Below are 22,443 nucleotides of genomic sequence, written 5' to 3'. Positions count from 1 at the left end.
TGGTCGTGGATCTTTCATATGTGGCATCACTTTTAAGACACCCTCTAGGTATAAAATTCTAAATGTTAGGAGACAATAAATTTTGTCTCCAACCCATAAAATGTTGTATCATCCTTTTACTTATTTGTAGGCATATGATTGGTTAAAATTATTTCTTTTCTTGTTTCTAATGATTTTTACTAACAAAAATGTGACTAGGATGGGAAGACATCCTCTAAGTGAATGTCTAAAACTAGAAGTTGACCTAGAGGATGTCTAACTTTTTTTTTGCCACATCATCCTCACATCAATGGGTTGGAGATGATTTTTTGTAAAAATTGTTGAGTATCCTACGTGGATGAAGACTTTTTTATTCACACACATTACATTGGAGAAGCTCTTAGATTTTATATGCATTAAGTAGTACAGTATCGGAAACCAGAAAGTAGTTTTCAGAAGTCATAAGAAAAAACTAAATGTCTTAGAAAATAAAACATAAAAGTCGGTTTGAAATTCGATCTACAACCCAACTTTAATATTTTAACCTAATTAACCTGGCGTTTTTAGGGGCCATCCCAAAGGATTTAGGGGCCATCAATTTATACCCAGCCAAAGACTCTAGTTAAGGGGTACCCTATATGATATTGAAGTTACATAAATGCCCTTCTGGTAAAACTATATAAAAACCAAATCAAAAACAATTCTACTCATTTCAACTCTTCTTCTTCCAGTTTCATATTATCTTCCGATTGTGGAAGAAAAAAAAAATTTCCTCGTTCAACCGAAACATCGCCGCGAATCGTAAAATCAAAACATCGTCGATTCGATTATAAAACAATGGATAAGAGAAATGAAACCCACAGACCTAGAACCAAAAATGTTGCTCGGGGTATCGATCCAAACATTGGAATTTTAGCAAGAAATAAAGAAATTCTTGCTGCAAATGAAGAAGAACGCGAAGAACGCGAAGAACAAGTACCCGGCAATGTAGTCGGTGGTGGCGATTCCGAGACTCAAACACTTCGTCAACTTCAAATGGCCCCAATTAGGTAAGAATCTATCATTTTTGGGGTTTATTTCGCTTTAATTCGTCGAATCGAGAAAAAAAATTTCTAGGGTTTTCGGTTATTTATCCAGATTCGGACGATATGCATGCTCATTTACTTCCGAATGTAGTCGTGTTCTTCATTTTTCAAGAACATCGACAGTATTCGGGAGAAAGATTTGATGATTATCTGCCGAATATTGGTGGCCATATCTTCCTGGATACAAACTGCTAATAATCGGTAGTTTAATGAATTTTTTGGCTACCGAATATATTTAAGTAGACACAAAGTATTCGGAAGAACACTCACTACCGAATGCATATATTGAAAAAATCTCAAAATTTATGATATAGGAAAAATCCCATTTTGGGGCCAGTATTTATTCGGAAGACAATATAATGTTTTATACCTCCGATTGTGTAGGATAAAATTTTAGAGTTTCTGAACTCCAGTTGATGAATATTCGGTTGTAAACGTGTTTAGTTATATTCCGATTGTTTTTCATTCGGAAAAAATATGTGTCTTCTTACTTCCGAATTTGTACATTCGGGTTATAGAGGTGCACTTTTTCTTCCGATTGTGTAGGATGAAAAATTTACAGTTTCTGAACTCCAATTGATGTATATTCGGTTGCAAATATGTTTAGTTAGCTTCCGATTGTTTTGTATTCGGGAACAATATGTGTCTTCTTACGTCCGAATGTGTACATTCGGGTTATATTTCCATACTTTGTCTTCCGATTGTATAGTTTGTAAATATTGTTCCTTTCTTTGTTGTTTAGACAAAGTCGAGAAGGGAGGAAGAAAGTGACAGCTAGTGCTAGGAGGGAAAGGAGTGCCAAAGATAATTCAGGTGCTCAACAAAGCGAACAAGAACAAAGCAATCAACAAGGAGTGCAACCAACTGTTGAACAACAAGACAGTGAACAAGGGGTGCGACCAAGTGTTGAACAAGCCGCTCAACAAAGTGCAGGACCAAGTGTTGAACCAGTTGATCCAGTGGCAAGAGTAGAAGAAGAAGGACAACCAAGTGGTACCCAAAAAGCCAAAAAAGGAAAAGATGTTGTAAGGAAGGATATTGCTAAGAAAGCATCACATCTTGTCCATCAGCACTTGAAGAAGAAGGGTATTCCAGCAGGCACAATCCTTGGACTACCAGCGGATGGAGGAAAATTGCTATTTGGATACAAAGACTCATGGGCCAGAGAAATATATGAAACCGAGGTAATAAAATTACTATTTTTTATTAATGTATTGTCTATGTGTTATATCGTAATACTTGTATTAATAGGATCATCAAGATGCGGTCCGTCTACTCAAACCTACCGCCGCACCAACAAAAATGCTTGCGTGGCCTTTATCCGGTGAATGTGAAAGGTTCAAGACAATTGTTGCCAACTCGGGGTTAGCTAATGCCGCCGAGAATTCATTGTTGGAACATGATCGTGTGGCCATATCGGAGTTCGTAGAGAGAATGTATCCTGAGACCGATACTTTCCATATGCTGTTTGGGGAGATGACGATCACCCCGGATGAGGTTGTGCAGATTCTTAACCTTCCCGACCAAGGAACAGCTGTGAAGTTTAACTACACAAAGCAGTTAAGTTGGGCACAACTTTATTCTCTAACTAACAAGTGCTTAGGTTGGGATGAAGAGACAACAACAGCAGAGTTTAGGAGGCATGCAAGTTACAGAACAAGACAGATCAACATTACATCTTTGATGAATATGTTTCGAGGCACCTTGGAGAAGGAAAAGAATGGAACGTTAACTGATGAGCAAGTGAACCACGCTGCCACCGCATATCTCCTTTGTGTATTGGGATGTGTCATATTCCCCAATACTTCTGGCAACCGGATCGACGCCAACCTTATACAACTTTTGGATCCTCTCCATGAAGTCGGTGACTATTCTTGGGGCACGGCATTCCTAGCATTCTTAATGGAAGAGTTGAGAAAGGCTTCGAGGCTAGGAACCTGCCAAGTTGCCGGGAAGGTGGATCTATTGCAGGTTTTTTCTTTAACTCTATAACTCACTCTATAGTTATTCAGTAGACAATACATATGATGCGTATCCATAACTCCAAATGACGCATATTCGGTAGGAAATTATCCATCTCTTTTCCCGAATGTTGGTTATTCGGTGGTTAAGTACTTACTTTGTTTTCCGATTATATACAATCGTAAATATTCTTTTGATATTAGAACCGAATATACAGGCCAGAAAAGCTATAGGTTACTGAACTCCAAATGACGCATATTCGGTAGGAATTGATCCATCTTATTTTCCGAATGTTGGTTATTCGGTGGCTAGGTACTTAATTGTTTTCCCGATTATATACAATCGGAAATATTCTTTTGATATTAGAACCGAATATACAGGCCAGAAAAGCTATAGGTTACTGAACTCCAAATGACGCATATTCGGTAGGAAATGATCCATATATATTTTCGAATGTTGTGTATTCGGTGGATAGCTACTCAGTTTTGTTTCCGATTATATATAATCGAAAATTATGTTTGGAAATTACTACCGAATATACACAATATATTTACTAAAACTTGGTTTCTTATGTATATAGGCATGGATCTATGACCACTTCCCTATCCTGAAGTTGGCCGGAGAGAACCCGGGGTGGTGCAAAGGTACTCCTAGAGGAACAAAGTATATATTTGAAGACAACCGTTCTAGGACAAAGGAGCAGCAGTTGATTCGCATGAGGGAGATTTTGGACCAATTGAAGGACTCAAACGTATGCTTTGATCCATACAAGGAAGATCGAGTCAGTGGGCATATAGATGTTCGGTCGGACTTGTCCCTTTATTTTGGACCATTGTGGCACCCCACAGGATATGTGATGTATAACCCCTCTAGGGTGATGCGACAACACGGGTATATACAACATCAACCTCTGGAGAAAATGGGGGATTACTACAAATTGGAGTTGGAGTTTTGTTCTTCTAGTGGTGACAATCTCACGATTGTTCACACAGGACCACCTACTGTTCTTGATAACTGGGATAAGAGGAATGAATTCATTATCGACACTAGTAGACGAACCATCCGAGGTGATGAAAATTCTCCAGACTATATGAGTTGGTATAACAAGGTATCACATCCTTTGGTTATCCGTGAAATCAAATCCAACACTACTGCGGCGGGTTCAAGTTATAATTGTATCATCAAAGACAAACCAGCTGGTTATGATAGACTGGTGCGTGTTCTTATATTTTTGTTCATTTTATATTATTCCTATAAATCTTAGGTAATTACCGTTTGATATTATGTCATTACGTATAAAAAACAGGTGAATAGGTTCAAGCGTGTTTCCAAAATGTTAATTGCATGCTTGAAGAGCGGAGATCCCATGCCAGCTGAGAAGATCAAAGAGGCTAGATATCTAGTTGAAAATATGGATAACGAAGATTATGCTGCCCAGTTTGGGGAGAAAGTCACGAAGAGGCATCAGCCCAAGGTGGCAGTATCAAAGACGGGTAAAAGAACTCGAGCTTCATCGAGCGCTGAAGCTGCTCCAACTGAAGCTGCTCTAACTGAAGGTGCTCAAACTTAAGGTGCTCAAACCCGTGGTCGTGCAGGACTGGGAGGTAGTCACGGTCGTAAAGTAAAGAAGAGCAGATAAATGACAATGATTTTTGTTGTACATTCGGAAATTTGTTTGGGTAACTAAGTTAGACAAGTTCAAATGACAATGATTTGTGTGGTATATTCGGAAGTTTCGGTAACTAATTTAACTTCCGATTATTTCAAAGACAAAATTTGAAAAGTATAAGTTTTTCCAAATTCTGATTTTTGGGCCATCGTACATTCGGAACTTTATAAAAAACCTATCCTCCGACTATCACAAGTTCAAAACAAACCACGGCATGGCTCCAGGTGGTTCCAAGGGCCAATATTGAAGGTTAGACATCCCATATTCGGAAGTTTTGGTAACTAATTTAACGTCCGATTATTTCAAAGACAAAATTTGAAAAGTATAAGTTTTTCCAAATTCTGATTTTTGGGCCATCGTACATTCGGAACTTTATAAAAAACCTATCCTCCGCATATCACAAGTTCAAAACAAACCATGTCATGGCTCCAGGTGGTTCCAAGGGCCAATATTGAAGGTTAGACATCCCATATTCGGAAGTTTTGGTAACTAATTTAACGTCCGATTATTTCAAAGACAAAATTTGAAAAGTATAAGTTTTTCCAAATTCTGATTTTTGGGCCATCGTACATTCGGAACTTTATAAAAAACCTATCCTCCGAATATCACAAGTTCAAAACAAACCACGTCATGGCTCCAGGTGGTTCCAAGAGCCCATATTGAAGGTTAGACATCCCATATTCGGAAGTTTTGGTAACTAATTTAACGTCCGATTATTTCAAAGACAAAATTTGAAAAGTATAAGTTTTTCCAAATTCTGATTTTTGGGCCATCGTACATTCGGAACTTTATAAAAAACCTGTCCTCCGAATATCACAAGTTCAAAACAAACCACGCCATGGCTCCAGGTGGTTCCAAGGGCCCATATTGAAGGTTAGACATCCCAAATTCGGAAGTTTTGGTAACTAATTTAACTTCCGATTATTTCAAAGACAAAATTTGAAAAGTATAAGTTTTTCCAAATTCTGATTTTTGGGCCATCGTACATTCAGAACTTTATAAAAAACCTATCCTCCGAATATCACAAGTTCAAAACAAACCACGCCATGGCTCCAGGTGGTTCCAAGGGCCAATATTGAAGGTTAGACATCCCATATTCGAAAGTTTTGGTAACTAATTTAACGTCCGATTATTTCAAAGACAAAATTTGAAAAGTATAAGTTTTTCCAAATTCTGATTTTTGGGCCATCGTACATTCGGAACTTTATAAAAAACCTATCCTCCGAATATCACAAGTTCAAAACAAACCACACCACGGCTCCAGGTGGTTCCAAGGGCCCATATTGAAGGTTAGACATCCCATATTCGGAAGTTTTGGTAACTAATTTAACTTCCGATTATTTCAAAGACAAAATTTGAAAAGTATAAGTTTTTCCAAATTCTGATTTTTGGGCCATCGTACATTCGGAACTTTATAAAAAACATATCCTCCGAATATCACAAGTTCAAAACAAACCACGCCATGGCTCCAGGTGGTTCCAAGGGCCCATATTGAAGGTTAGACAGCCCAAATTCGGAAGTTTTGGTAACTAATTTAACTTCCGATTATTTCAAAGACAAAATTTAAAAGTATAAGTTTTTCCAAATTCTGATTTTTGGGCCATCGTACATTCGGAACTTTATAAAAAACCTATCCTCCGAATATCACAAGTTCAAAACAAACCACGCCATGGCTCCAGGTGGTTCCAAGGGCCAATATTGAAGGTTAGACATCCCATATTCGGAAGTTTTGGTAACTAATTTAACGTCCGATTATTTCAAAGACAAAATTTGAAAAGTATAAGTTTTTCCAAATTCTGATTTTTGGGCCATCGTACATTCGGAACTTTATAAAAAACCTATCCTCCGAATATCACAAGTTCAGAACAAACCACGCCATGGCTCCAGGTGGTTCCAAGGGCCCATATTGAAGGTTAGACATCCCATATTCGGAAGTTTTGGTAACTAATTTAACGTCCGATTATTTCAAAGACAAAATTTGAAAAGTATAAGTTTTTCCAAATTCTGATTTTTGGGCCATCGTACATTCGGAACTTTATAAAAAACCTATCCTCCGAATATCACAAGTTCAAAACAAACCACGCCATGGCTCCAGGTGGTTTCAAGGGCCCATATTGAAGGTTAGACATCCCATATTCGGAAGTTTTGGTAACTAATTTAACGTCCGATTATTTCAAAGACAAAATTTGAAAAGTATAAGTTTTTCCAAATTCTGATTTTTGGGCCATCGTACATTCGGAACTTTATAAAAAACCTATCCTCCGAATATCACAAGTTCAAAACAAACCACGCCATGGCTCCAGCTGGTTCCAAGGGACAATATTGAAGGTTAGACATCCCATATTCGGAAGTTTTGGTAACTAATTTAACGTCCGATTATTTCAAAGACAAAATTTGAAAAGTATAAGTTTTTCCAAATTCTGATTTTTGGGCCATCGTACATTCGGAACTTTATAAAAAACCTATCCTCCGAATATCACAAGTTCAAAACAAACCACGCCATGGCTCCAGGTGGTTCCAAGGGCCCATATTGAAGGTTAGACATCCCATATTCGGAAGTTTTGGTAACTAATTTAACGTCCTATTATTTCAAAGACAAAATTTGAAAAGTATAAGTTTTTCCAAATTCTGATTTTTGGGACATCGTACATTCGGAACTTTATAAAAAACCTATCCTCCGAATATCACAAGTTCAAAACAAACCACGCCAGGGCTCCAGGTGGTTCCAAGGGCCAATATTGAAGGTTAGACATCCCATATTCGGAAGTTTTGGTAACTAATTTAACGTCCGATTATTTCAAAGACAAAATTTGAAAAGTATAAGTTTTTCCAAATTCTGATTTTTGGGCCATCGTACATTCGGAACTTTATAAAAAACCTATCCTCCGAATATCACAAGTTCAAAACAAACCACGCCATGGCTCCAGGTGGTTCCAAGGGCCATTATTGAAGGTTAGACATCCCATATTCGGAAGTTTTGGTAACTAATTTAACGTCCGATTATTTCAAAGACAAAATTTGAAAAGTATAAGTTTTTCCAAATTCTGATTTTTGGGCCATCGTACATTCAGAACTTTATAAAAAACCTATCCTCCGAATATCACAAGTTCAAAACAAACCACGCCATGGCTCCAGGTGGTTCCAAGGGACCATATTGAAGGTTAGACAGCCCAAATTCGGAAGTTTTGGTAACTAATTTAACTTCCGATTATGTCAAAGACAAAATTTGAAAAGTATAAGTTTTTCCAAATTCTGATTTTTGGGCCATCGTTCATTCGGAACTTTATAAAAAACCTATCCTCCGAATATCACAAGTTCAAAACAAACCACGCCATGGCTCTAGGTGGTTCCAAGGGACCATATTGAAGGTTAGACATCCCATATTCAGAAGTTTTGGTAACTAATTTAACGTCCGATTATTTCAAAGAAAAAATTTGAAAAGTATAAGTTTTTCCAAATTCTGATTTTTGGGCCATCGTACATTCGGAACTTTACAAAAACATTATCCTCCGAATATTACAAGTTCAAAAAAAACTGTTTCCTGGAACCAAACAACACCATAATCGGAAAGAAAGTTGACTCATAAAATAACCGAATATTACAATCGGTAGGTTGTTTAACAAAATAATCTACCGATTTCGTATAATCGGCTAGTTTTTATATTAATAATACTCCGATTACATCCATTACATAAAGTTCAAACGGCCTTAACCTTATAATTTCGTCAAAAGCACCTAAATCCATACTCCTAATTGACCATAAAAGTATTAAAACAGATCATAACTTCCAGTGACCATAGAAATTGTCCCTCTTGATTTTGTAGCATCCTTCATGTTCAAATCGTTTCCCGTAGAGGTCCACATACCGGCGATCCGCAAGATTTCTCTGAAATTACGAATGAGTAACAAGTTAGTTCTAACTTTTGTTAATGTGAATTGGAGTTACAGAGATACTTACTCGTTTTTCATACGTCCACCAAGGAAAAGCGTTCCTAACAAACCGTTCCTCATCTTCAAGTTTGTCAATCTCCTTATCTAGCGCATTCTTTCTCATCTTAATGTCATTGGATGATCTTCGAATTCGATTACCATCTAAGGCCTCAAATACCATTAAGATACGGTTCCATATCTGCTCTTCGGATTCCGATTTGTGGAGCTTGTGAACACGATCATGAGTAGTTACCACAACCCACGCTCTATAAATAGCACAATCTTCTTCTTCGGAAAAAAGCAATATCCATGTTTGTTATGAAAATTAAAACTGAAGAGAGGAAAGAGTTTGGTGCAATTGGGGTGATAGATATGAGTTTCTTTATATAGGTTTAGGGTCCAACGGCTCTTTTTGTTTTTCCCAAAAACTCCAACGGCTAATTTGACGAAAGTTGAATGTGGAGAAACCAATAATCGGTAGGTATTGGATTTAGCATATCTACCGATTATGGTAGCTTTCAAAATTTGAATTTGCGGCAACTTATAATCGGTAGGTTTTGTAATATATTTAACTCCCGATTAACGCTGAACCCAAAACACGAACCAAGAAATACTGCACCTCGTATAATCGGACGTCTGGAAAATATTTTGGCCTCCGATTGCATTCGGAGGGTAACAATGTTATCATATCCTCCGAATATATAAGGGTAATTTCGCCATTACGAATTACACGAGATAAGGGCTGGCTACATTTTCCCTTTGGGTGACCTTTTTTGTTTTATTGTTGGCCCCTAAATCCTTTTGAGTGGCCCCTAAAAACGACAGGCTAATTAAGTTAAAAATTTATTTCTTTAGGGTTGTGTAATGACTCTCTTAAATTTAGCAATAAACCACTTCAAGTATTTTTTTTTCTTCTGAAAAGGAGATGTCTGGCTCAGTATCTTCTATTTGAGATATTATATTATTTTATTTTGAAATTGATATTGATATTTGAGATATCAACTTCTTGGGCAGTGGATTAAAAAGCAGAAATTCAAATTCATTGGAATATATGAAAATATCAACCATTTTGAAATCTTAAATAAATTAAACAAGAGTGTGATAGATGCAAAAAATGAAAAGCAAAAGACTCGATTAACTTTCATTGGGCAGCTGCAAGTTCTTCCTCTGTTTCGCGAAGTATCTTTTCATTAGAAACAATCGTAGCATTAGCTTTAGTTGAAACTTCTGCAACTTCATCTACAAGCCGCTACTGAGTAGCTACATGTGCCTAGGCCTCTACCCGTAGTTGGACCAGATTCTCCCGAAGCTTGGAAATAGCGTTTTGGAGTTGTATGTGCAACACATTTACCTTGGTCTCAATTTCCTTTAAAATAACTAACATTCGGTTAACATTGAAGTTCAGATGTTGAAATGAAGCTATTATATTACCCCACCCCTTTAACTTCTCCACAGAAGGAAGATCTTGCTCAACTTTAATCATATCATCGGCAATTCGCAACAGGAAGCGAGTCAAAGAAACCAATATGTTCATCTCAGGGAGGATCTCCATAGTAGGAACATGACCATGGCTTTTCACAATCTCAGTATACATGGATTTCAAGAGAAAGTACACAACGGATGACAAGAAACTCAATAACATATTACAATAAAAGATACAATAAGCAAATAAATCGAGACGAATCGAGATACCACGAAAATCGTACCAATTCTTGCATTGATAGTAGAGTGAAGGAATGGTGTTAGGAATTAAATGCAACCATTTTTAATGATTTTTTTCTTGGAAAAGAGATGCTCTTGTAAAATAAAAATAATTTGGCTAATATCTTGTCATCTTGAAGACAGTAATCAGGTGAAAACCTTGTCAATCTCCAAAGTACCTGAACCTAATTAAATAAGCGAACTACAAATAGAACTTCAATAATAGAAAGAATCCCACAAAAGGGAAGGCTAGAGTTCCCACGAGGGGGAAGAAGAGAATCACACCAGCATAACATGGAACTTAATTGAGAATCAGAAGAAAAAAAATCAAATAATAGTAACCTAGATATAAATAAGAAGACTAAATTAAAAAGAAAAAGCGCCTACAAACATTAAGCCTAACTAAAACTAAAAAAATTGAAATTCTTGCTCGGAAATAATCTGAAATGGGGTAGATCTAAGAAAAAAGGAAACTAGTTTTTTTTCCTTTTCTTTCCTCTCTAAAGAGTGGTAGAGTGGGAAAAAAGCACTTTCTAAAGATTAACTTCAACTACTCTATTGTCATTTTCTTTTCATTTGTGGTTGGATTTTCTAACATATGTGTTAGAGCATAGCTCGGTTGAACCCACCAAGTGTTGGTATGTCAAGTTTGGTTGTCATATGTTAGTGAATCAAAATTAATTTAAAGAGTCGCTTGATTATGTACTAGAGTCAACTTCGTATAAGTTAGCTTGAAAGTATTAGGATATGAGATATTACAAGTATTGCGAAGACTTGAAGAAGTGAAAAAGTAAGAAGCTACAACGACAACATCATCCTTCCACTTGAGGTTAGTGATATTTGACTTGAATTGTTTCATTCCCTATCATATCTTTCAAGTCGTGCATTTTCAAAACAAAACTGCGAAGCATGAACACTCTAGTTAGACATAGTATTAAGGAATACAATACGAGATTTATTGCTTAACCATTAATCTTTGTAGATAAGACATCAACACAATCGTTTAAATGCTATTGTGATTATGTATGGGTATGAGGTGAGGATTTCATCATAGGAAACAATGTTTTACATGTGTTTTAAGGAAGTAAATTCATGAACTCGTTTTGTGAATCGAAAAGGAAATTGCCAGGCGTTATTGGTATTGTTATTCATTGCATATCTTGTGAACAACCAATATGTGTGACTAGTATAACCGCTCATGACTTGTTTATGTTCTTGGTAAAAATATTCACAAAGGCCTGACTTTTGTATTGGTATGACTTTTATTAGTGAAACCGATCTTAAGTAATCACCTGAGATGGTATGATCGATTTTGTGTTATTGGTAAGACCGAATCTGGGTAAAAGGGAACCTATCCTAGTAAGAGGTGCAACCTATCACAAAGGGGAATCGATCCTTGTATGAGGTGCAACATGTTTTTAGCAGAAAGGGGAACTGATCCTATGGACATGTGCAACACGTTTTTAGGAAAAGGGGAAACGATCCTATGGACATGTGAAACACATTCAAGTTAGATACCATATATATATGGGGAACGGATCCTAGTACCTAGTCAAGCGAATTTTTGGAAATCTAGTGTGACTATGCACAATACTCACATGGAGGTAGAACCGTGAAACCCATGATTTGTGACTGAGTGTTCTTGATCAATCACATAATTCTTGAAAGTCAGATGAACCAATTATAAACTTGTTTGGAAGTGTGGAAATCGGTTTCAAGGTTGTAATTATGAAAGAGGACTTACAAATTAAAGATGGCGACATACTTTGAACATTTGCAGTAACGCTAATCTTTAATTGTTCAAAGTTATTTTTTAATAGATAAAGGAAGAAAATACCAGGATCGAAACATAAATAAGTTAAGAATCTTTTATTTAAGATTTTTAATTTTATTTTAGGAAAATGAGAATTAGTAATGTGCATTTACTAGTTGGAGATTTTCCAAGAAATTTTCAGTCATTATTTTGGACAGAGCATTTCCATGAATTATGGAAACCGAATTTGGAATATATTGCATATCTTGAGAATATTTTCGATTTTGGAAATTTTTTGGTGTCCAAACTTCCTTTGTCTATAATATGAAAGTTTGCATTTCGAGCAAACTAATCCTTCGTGACAGCAAACTTCCTCGGTTGTGTTGTTATTGGTGAAGCCGCCTATTCGGAGAGGAGAGTAACCTAATTAGGAGAAATATCTTACAGCCGCTCAGGTTAAAGTCTTCTTTGGGATTGAGAAGCTCTAGTAGTACCTTTGGTGGGAAACTAGATAATTGCGGTTTATCTTGAGTTTTCGATTGATTTGATTGACTAACGGTGGTTGAAACTTTGATTGCACCTAGTTTGTTTATGCTTGAGAATATTCTATTTTGATATAAGATTCACTCAAACTGGATCGAAGTTTCGACATGGATCTTTAGACTGTTTATAGATCTAAAGACGTCTTGTGATAATCCATTGTTAATAGACTCAGTTGTGTGCGTGATTGATTACAAGAGATTCAAGTTGTTGTGTGCAGGTATTTATTGAATATCTAAGAAGATTTGAAGACAAAGAAGATATTGAAGATTTCTGATTTGGGGTTCATAATCTTTGGTGTGCACAATACTTGTTTCGGTATAGAGGATCCAACTATAATCGGTTTATCCTTGTGGTAGATTAGATTGATTAATTGTGTAGATCGGCATCAATACAATTCTTTGTGATTAAAAGTATTGATTGCAAAATCTTAACAATTACCTTTGGTAGTTGATCATAAGATAGATCTAAGAACCTGACGAAGAAGTTTATTGAGATAAACAGAAGAGCCTTTATCGAACTCGCATCACTTGGTTGAAAAGAGTTGCTACCAAACAGCTTTGTTGTTCCTTTACTGTTTTGAATAAGAACCAAAGGAATTGTTCCAAGTACCTGACTTATTCATAAGTTGGAGGCGTGGGAATACAGACGGAACTAGGTGAACTATAGGTTTAGTTGTTTGGTCTCAACTATACGAAGTTGGTATGATTTTGTATAGCGGCTTAATCCTGAGAGTATTCAATTTTGGACAAGGTCGTGGGGTTTTTCCTGCATTTGCGGTTTCCTCATTAACAATATCTTGCTATGTCATTTACTTTTATTTTCCGCAACTATAATTGTTGTTATTATAATTTAAAGTAAATGACACGAACGTTAATTCTTATTTACTTGATAAGTAATCCTATTGTGTTTGGTTAAATCCGAACCTTTTATCAAGTAAACATACTTCGTTGTTGTATTATCTCGATCTCGTATCCATAGAAGATCACACGAAGTGTGAACCGATTTGTTCTATTGTCTCGACTCAGTCCATAGACAATCACTTTCGGAGAAAGGACTTATAGGTGAAAAAGTTTTAGATTGAGGTATATTTGATCACCCTCGTCTTTTCAACATGCCTCATGTACACCTTTTTTCGACAACACGTGGTGTAAATAAAAAAGTTGGAATCGAACTGGATTTGCGTCAGTGTATCAAAATTTTGATGGATAAATTATTACGGTGTACCGTAGTCATATATAATTAGGAAGTAGTCCAAATTTTCATTTTTTTAAAATGAAGCAGTCCAAAGTATCCTAGTTAGAAAATTTTCGAATTATAATTCGAAAACCCATCTATATCATCCGAGTGGTATGGACGGTCCGTATTTTTGAAATCCCGACTTAGATTCGTGGATTTTCATCCTAAAACGAATTATATAGGTATTTGCGAATTACCGAACTATACGGTCTGTATAATACTTTTCCACGCCATTACCAAATTATCATCAAAATTTATGTATATTAGTCCTCCACTGAAGTTTATGTTAATTGAGAGAAGACCCAACTTTTCGGCTCATAATTTCGCAACATATGCTTTTAGACATAATTTCCAGCAGTTTTGGCAACCCCCTTCTTGTGCCTTGTTTCTGATGCAGTTTATAATTTAGCTCATTTCATTATTTAGCTTAGCGTGGTATTTAGTTGTTTATCTTTTGTCGCTCTGCAGTAAACTATCAACAAAACAAAAACAATCCTTCAAAAGAAAGCACAAACATAATATCACTTGAATTGCTTCAGAAAAAGAAAAGAATGACACTTGCGTTGTGCACTTCAAGAAGAGTATTTGCATTGCTTTAATATCCTGGCGTTTTTAGGGGCCACTCAAAAGGATTTAGGGGCCATCAATTTATACCCAGCCAAAGACTCTAGTTAAGGGGTACCCTATATGATATTGAAGTTACATAAATTCCCTTCTGGTAAAACTGTATAAAAACTAAATCAAAAAAAATTCTACTCATTTCAACTCTTCTTCTTCCGGTTTCATATTATCTTCCGATTGTGGAAGAAAAAGAACTTTCCCTCGTTCTTGTGTTCAACCGAAACATCGCCGCGAATCGTAAAATCAAAACATTGTCGATTCGTTTATAAAACAATGGATAAGGGAAATGAAACCCACATACCTAGAACCAAAAACGTTGCTCGGGGTATCGATCCAAAGATTGGGATTTTAGCAAGAAATAAAGAAATTGTTGCTGCAAATGAAGAAGAACGCGAAGAACGCGAAGAAGAAGTACCCGTCGATGTAGTCGGTGGTCGCGATTCCGATAGTCAAACACTTCGTCAACTTCAAATGGCCCCAATTAGGTAAGAATCTATCATTTTTGGGGTTTATTTCGCTTTAATTCGACGAATCGAGAAAAAAAATTTCTAAGGTTTTCGGTTATTTATCCAGATTCGGGCGATATTCATGCTTATTTACTTCCGAATGTAGTCGTGTTGTTCATTTCTCAAGAACATCGACAGTATTCGGGAGAAATATTTGATGGTTATCGGCCGAATATTGTTGGCCATATCTTCCTGGATACAAACTGGTAATAATCGGTAGTTTAATGAATTTGTTGGCTCCCGAATATATTTAAGTAGACACACAATATTCGGAAGTACACTCACTACCGAATATATATATATATATATATTGAAAAAATCTCAAAATTTCTGATATAGGAAAAATCCCATTTTGGGGCCAGTATTTATTCGGAAGACAATATAATGTTTTATACCTCCGATTGTGTAGGATAAAATTTTAGAGTTTCTGAACTCCAGTTGATGAATATTTGGTTGTAAACATGTTTAGTTATATTCCGATTGTTTTTCATTCGGGAAAAATATGTGTCTTCTTACTTCCGAATTTGTTTATTCGGGTTATAGTTTTGTACTTTTTCTTCTGATTGTGTAGGATGAAAAATTTAGAACTTCTGAACTCCAATTGATGCATATTCGGTTGTAAATATGTTTAGTTAGCTTTCGATTGTTTTGTATTCGGGAACAATATGTGTCTTCTTACGTCCGAATGTGTACATTCGGGTTATATTTCCATACTTTGTCTTCTGATTGTATAGTTTGTAAATATTGTTCCTTTCCTTGTTGTTTAGACAAAGTCGAGAAAGGAGGAAGAAAGTGACAGCTAGTGCTAGGAGGGAAAGGAGTGCCAAAGATAATTCAAGTGCTCAATAAAGCTTACAAGAACAAAGCAGTCAACAAGGAGTGCAACCAAGTGCTGAACAAAGTGTAGAACAACAAGGCAGTGAACAAGGGGTGCAACCAAGTGTTGAACAAGCCGCTCAACAAAGTGCAGAACCAACTGCTCCACAAGTTACACCCCACCATGAAATTGAACCAGTTGATCCAGTGCCAAGAGTAGAGGAAGAAGGATAACCAAGTGGTACCGAAAAATCCAAAAAAGGAAAAGATGGTGTAAAGAAGGATATTGCTAAGAAAGCATCACATCTTGTCCCTCAGCACTTGAAGAAGAAGGGTATTCCAGCAGGCAAAATCCTTGGGCTACCGGCGGATGGAGGAAAATTGCTATTTTGATACAAAGACTCATGGGCCAAAGAAATATACGAAATCGAGGTAATAAAATTACTATTTTTTATTAATGTATTGTCTATGTGTTATATCGTAATATTTGTATTAAGGATTTTTTATGTACTTTAATAGGATCATCAAGATGTGGTCCGTCTACTCAAACCTACCGCCTCACCAACAAAAATGCTTGCGTGTCCTTTATCCGGTGAATGTGAAAGGTTCAAGTCAATTGTTGCCGACTCGGGGTTAGCTAATGCCGCCGAGAATTCATTGTTGGAACATGATCATGTGGCCATATCGGAGTTCGTGGAGAGAATGTATCCTGAGACCGATACTTTCCATATGTCGTTTGGGGAGATGACGATTACTCTGGATGATGTTGTGCAGATTCTTAACCTTCCGACCAAGGCACAGCTGTGAAGTTTAACTACACAAAGCAGTTAAGTTGGGCACAAATTTATGCTCTAACTAAAAAGTGCTTAGGTTGGGATGAAGAGACAACAACATCAGAGTTTAGGAGGCATGCAAGTTACAGAACAAGACAGATCAACATTACATCTTTGATGAATATGTTCCGAGGCACCTTGGAGAAGGAAAAGAATGGAACGTTAACTGATGAGCAAGTGAACCACGCTTCCACCGCATATCTCTTTTGTGTATTGGGATGTGTCATATTCCCCAATACTTCTGGCAACCGGATCGACGCCAACCTTACACAACTTTTAGATCCTCTCCATGAAGTCGGTGACTATTCTTGGGGCACGGAATGCCTAGCATTCTTGATGGAAGAGTTGAGAAAGGCTTCGAGGCTAGGAACCTGCCAAGTTTCCGGGAACGTGGCTCTATTGCAGGTTTTTTCTTTAACTCTATAACTCACTCTATAGTTATTCGGTAGACAATACATATGATGCATATTCATAACTCCAAATGACGCATATTCGGTAGGAAATGATCCATCTCTTTTTCCGAATGTTGGTTATTCGGTGGCTAGGTACTTATGTTGTTTTCCGATTATATATAATCGGAAATATTCTTTTGATATTAGAACCGAATATACAGGCCAGAAAAACTATAGGTTACTGAACTCCAAATGACGCATATTCGGTAGGAAATGATCCATCTCTTTTTCCGAATGTTGGTTATTCGGTGGCTAGGTACTTATTTTTTTTTCGGATTATATATAATCGGAAATATTCTTTTGATATTACTGCCGAATATACAGGCCAGAAAAACTATAGGTTACTGAACTCCAAATGACGCATATTCGTTAGGAAATGATCCATATCTATTTCCGAATGTTGGGTATTCGGTGGATAGGTACTCAGTTTTATTTCCGATTAAATATAATCGGAAATAATGTTTGGAAATTACTACCGAATATACACAATCTATTTACTAAAACTTGGTTTCTTATGTATATAGGCATGGATCTATGACCACTTCCCTATCCTGAAGTTGGCCGGAGAGAACCCGGGGTGGTGCAAAGGTACTCCTAGAGGAACAAAGTATATATTTGAAGACAACCGTTCTAGGACAAAAGAGCAGCAGTTGATTCGCATGAGGGAGATTTTGGACCAATTGAAGGCCTCGGACGTATGCTTTGATCCATACAAGGAAGATCGAGCCAGTGGGCATATAAATGTTCGGTCGGACTTGTCCCTTTATTTTGGACCATTGTGGCACCCCACAGGATATGTGATGTATAACCCCTCTAGGGTGATGCGACAACACGGGTATATACAACATCAACCTCTGGAGAAAATGGGGGATTACTACAAATTGGAGTTGGAGTTGTGCTCTTCTAGTGGTGACAATCTCACGATTGTTCACACAGGCCCACCTACTGTCTTGATAACTGGGATAAGAGGAATGACTTCATTATCGACACTGGTAGACGAACCACCCGAGGTGATGAAAATTCTCCAGACTATATGAGTTGGTATAACGACGTATCACATCCATTGGTTGTCCGTGAAATCAAATCCAACACTACTGCGGCGGGTTCAAGTTATAATTGTATCATCAAAGACAAAACAACTGGTTATGATATAATGGTGCGTGTTCTTATATTTTTGTTCATTTTATATTATTCCTATAAATCTTAGATAATTACCGTTTGATGTTATGTCATTACGTATAAAAAACAGGTGAATAGGTTCAAGCGTGTTTCCAAAATGTTAACTGCATTCCTGAAGAGCGGAGATCCCATGCCAGCTGAGAAGATCAAAGAGGCTAGATACCTAGTTGATAATATGGATAACGAAGATTATGCTGCCCAGTTTGGGGAGAAAGTCATGAAGAGGCATCCGCCCAAGGTGGCAGTATCAAAGACGGGTAAAAGAACTCGAGCTTCATCGAGCGCTGAAGGTGCTCCAACTGAAGCTGCTCCAACTGAAGCTGCTCCAACTGAAGGTGCTCAAACCCGTGGTCGTGCAGGACTAGGAGGTAGTCACGGTCGTAAAGTAAAGAAGAGCAGATAAATGACAATGATTTGTGTTGTACATTCGGAAGTTTGTGTAACTAAGTTTACTTCCGATTATTGCAAGTTCAAAATTTGAAAAGTATCAGTTTTTCCTAAATTCTGATTTTTGGGCCATCGTATATTCGGGACTTTACAAAAAAAAATTATCCTCCGAATATTACAAGTTCAAAACAAACCATGCCATGGCTCTAGGTGGTTCCAAAGGCCAATATAGAAGGTTAGACAACCCATATTCAGAAGTTTGTGTAACTAAGTTTACTTCCGATTATTGCAAGTTCAAAATTTGAAAAGTATCAGTTTTTCCCAAATTCTGACTTTTGGGCCATCGTACATTCGGGACTTTACAAAAAAAAAATTATCCTCCGAATATTACAAGTTCAAAACAAACCATGCCATGGCTCTAGGTGGTTCCAAAAGCCAATATAGAAGGTTAGACAACCCATATTCGGAAGTTTGTGTAACTAAGTTTACTTCCGATTATTGCAAGTTCAAAATTTGAAAAGTATCAATTTTTCCCAAATTCTGATTTTTGGGCCATCGTACATTCGGGACTTTACAAAAATAAATTATCCTCCGAATATTACAAGTTCAAAACAAACCATGCCATGGCTCTAGGTGGTTCCAAGGGCCAATATAGAAGGTTAGACAACCCATATTCAGAAGTTTGTGTAACTAAGTTTACTTCCGATTATTGCAAGTTCAAAATTTGAAAAGTATCAGTTTTTCCCAAATTCTGATTTTTGGGCCATCGTACATTCGGGACTTTACAAAAAAAAATTATCCTCCGAATAATATAGTCGTGTTTAGAAATACCAACCTAATCGGTAGATAAAAATTTAAGTTCGCTACCGAATGTCTTATTCGGAGGAAATACGTGTATCGTTAGCAACCGATTATACTGCATCATTGATACGAAACCTCAACGACCATATTTCAGAAACCTCAACGGCCATATTTTCAAAAATTAGAGCCGTTGGAACTCTAATCTATATAAGGAGGGTAACCCCTCTCAGTTATTATTGAGTAAAAAATCAGAATGAAAAACCTTTTTAATGGCAAGTTCATCATCAATCGACAACATACTTCGAAGATGCAAGCGAACAACTACATCAATTGCAGCAATGGAAGAAGAAATACAAAAAAGGAACAAACAACCCAAAAAAATTAAACCATCGTTAGTGGCAACGAAGGAGGAGGAAGAGGAAATCAAGGCTAAGAAGCGAGGTCAAGAACAATTCCATCATAGAGAAATATTAAAACAAGTTGAGGAAGAGACCGAATGGATAAAAAATTATTACATTGTGAAAGATCTACCCAAAGAACAGCAGGACGATCGTATATTTTGGATTAACGTTTCATTGGGTCCTTTTGTTGGTAAGTACAAGAAGCCACGCCACAATTATGAACCATCCCATGTTTCTTCAAGGGTGCACCATGTTATAAAATTGTGCACCGAGTACAACCGTATTCTTGCTAGGCACATAGACGACACGTTTGCGGAACAAGATGCTTATTCCAAGTGGATAGGAGAGTCGTTTCTACATTTCGAAGCCGCGTTGATTGTTGCATCTCGGACTGGGAAAAAAGAATAACATGTGATGTTTGAGTGTTGTAAATTCAAATTTTTAATATTAATCGGCGGTTTGATAAAATATGGAATTCCCGAATATGATTAATCGGATTGAAGTGTTATAATACTGTTGTTCCGATTACATAGTTTCAAAAAAAATTATAGTAGTGCCTCGAAATACCCACCAAATCGGTAGATAGATATTTAAGAGTTCTACCGATTATAATATTCAGAATCAAAACGTGTATCATTACCAACCGATTATAATATTCGGAATCAAAACGTGTATCAAAGAGCTCGATTCCTACATTCGGGAGACAACATTGTATTTTTTGCGGCCGATTAAATCATATATCTTCACAAAAAAAGTTTCCAAAAAACTTGTACAAATTACATGTTCGAAAAAAAACACGATCAAACATCGTCATCATCCGAGGGGATCAATTCGAGTAACTCAGCGGGAAAGTTGTTGTCCATAACACGATCCCAATCAACCATGTTGGACTCATATTGTTTCAACCAATCCTTGCAATGGTTCATCGGGAAGTAATCGTGCCACTTACTCAACGGAGGTAACGGACAATCTTTCTTTACTCTTAAACCGATAAAATGCATTTCATTCACAAGTGCCATTACGATTCTTCTATCTTTAACCGACTCGTCGCAAGCCGTTCTTGTGGGTGCAAACGTCATGCTAAGTCCATACACATGAGGAACAAAGAAATGTACCACGCAATTCAAAACGTTCGCTAGGAGATATCCAAATTTAGGCATTGTCATCCAATACTTGGATCTGATTGTCTTCAATCCTTTTCGGCACTTCACACGCGCAACTAAGTCTTTGAACTCTTGTTCTTTGTCGTATCTATCTCCTCGCCTCATCATCTCCATATAAAAACCTTGTCCTTCACTAGTTGTACCGCCATCTTATTTCTTAAATATTGGCATTGGGTGACATCTTCGATATCCGCCTCTCTAAAGTAACCCATTTGTTCCTTAGCAACGTGAAACCCACATTTTCCATCCCCATCAACCTCGTCGGTCGACAAAAAAAATGGAATGATAAGTGGAGGGAGTTGTTCCAAATACTCTTTGTATATTGTATATGTGGATCAATTTGGTCTTCCATTAAATCTCTAGGGCAACGAAGAGTACCTTTGTCCTCTTTTATAGTAAGAATTTCCATTGGTTGGGTTTGTTGCGAGGCGTTTATTTGCTCAACAACTTCTTCGACAACATTGGGTTGACTTACTTGAGAAGGCTCTGTAGAGATCTTTGGCCTTACTTGTCGGGTGGTTGGTCCACTTTGATCATTTCTTGGACGACCTCTTTTCTTAGGTTCCGGCTCATCTTCAAATTCGGCTTCCGAACGCTCGTGCCTAGACAATATTCTTTTATTAGACAAATACTCCTTCAACTCTTTTCTTTGGATGGTCATCGACACTTCGGTGTTCGGCCTACCAGTGTTCTTTTGCTTAATAGGTTCATCAACCTCCCTTAAACAAGGGTGAAGGGCTTCCTCCAAATTATGCATCAATATTTGCTTTTTGGTGCCGTTTGATGTAGTGTAACGCTCGGCTATTCGTGCACACAATTCCGACTCCAAGAAAGACGGACCATCAACTACCGGGGTGTTCGGAGTGAAATTTAATTGCTTCCAAAATGGATGAATATCATTGATGTCAATCACTTCAACATACCTACCCAACTTATGACGACACGGGAGTCCAATACCTATCATATCCTTGCAAACACAAACCGTATTCTCGTCATCATAAGTTTTATATAACTTCAATTGTTTCATCATGCGATTTATTGCCCATCTTGAAACTTTATGAACAACTCCCCTTAGAAGCAATTTTTCCTTAATATGTTCCATCGGGAATTGGTGTACACTAAATTGCATACATTTCCTAATCTTTACGAGATCACGATTGGTGAATTGATGGATTGCTTCTTGGATCGAAACAAGTCCATTTTGACTACCAATTAGTATTTTCTTTAGTCGACCATGAGACCCCTCTGCAATGCTTGTCGCCTCGTTCTTGAATTTACGATATTGATATGTCCATGCAAACACAAACCTCTCCTTAATCGTTAACCATTGTTTTTTACAATACTCAACCGGTTTTGGGTAGTCCGTGCCGTATTCATCCTCAAATTTCTTCAAGTTACATTCGTAAATTTCCTCGGTCATCGACCAA

General features: G+C 37.1%; 1 protein-coding gene across 1 annotated transcript in view; it reads left to right on the top strand.

Moving 5' to 3' along the window:
- LOC113315414 (HIPL1 protein-like) overlaps positions 1 to 22,443 on the top strand; it is a 46,971-nt gene that overhangs the window by 3,639 nt on the left and 20,889 nt on the right. The gene's annotated exons all lie outside the window — the stretch shown is intronic.

Source organism: Papaver somniferum, chromosome 10, assembly GCF_003573695.1.
Source record: "Papaver somniferum cultivar HN1 chromosome 10, ASM357369v1, whole genome shotgun sequence".
NCBI classification, from domain to species: Eukaryota; Viridiplantae; Streptophyta; class Magnoliopsida; order Ranunculales; family Papaveraceae; genus Papaver; species Papaver somniferum.
Note: the sequence above shows the minus strand (reverse complement) of the source record. Positions and strands in the feature narration are given on the sequence as shown.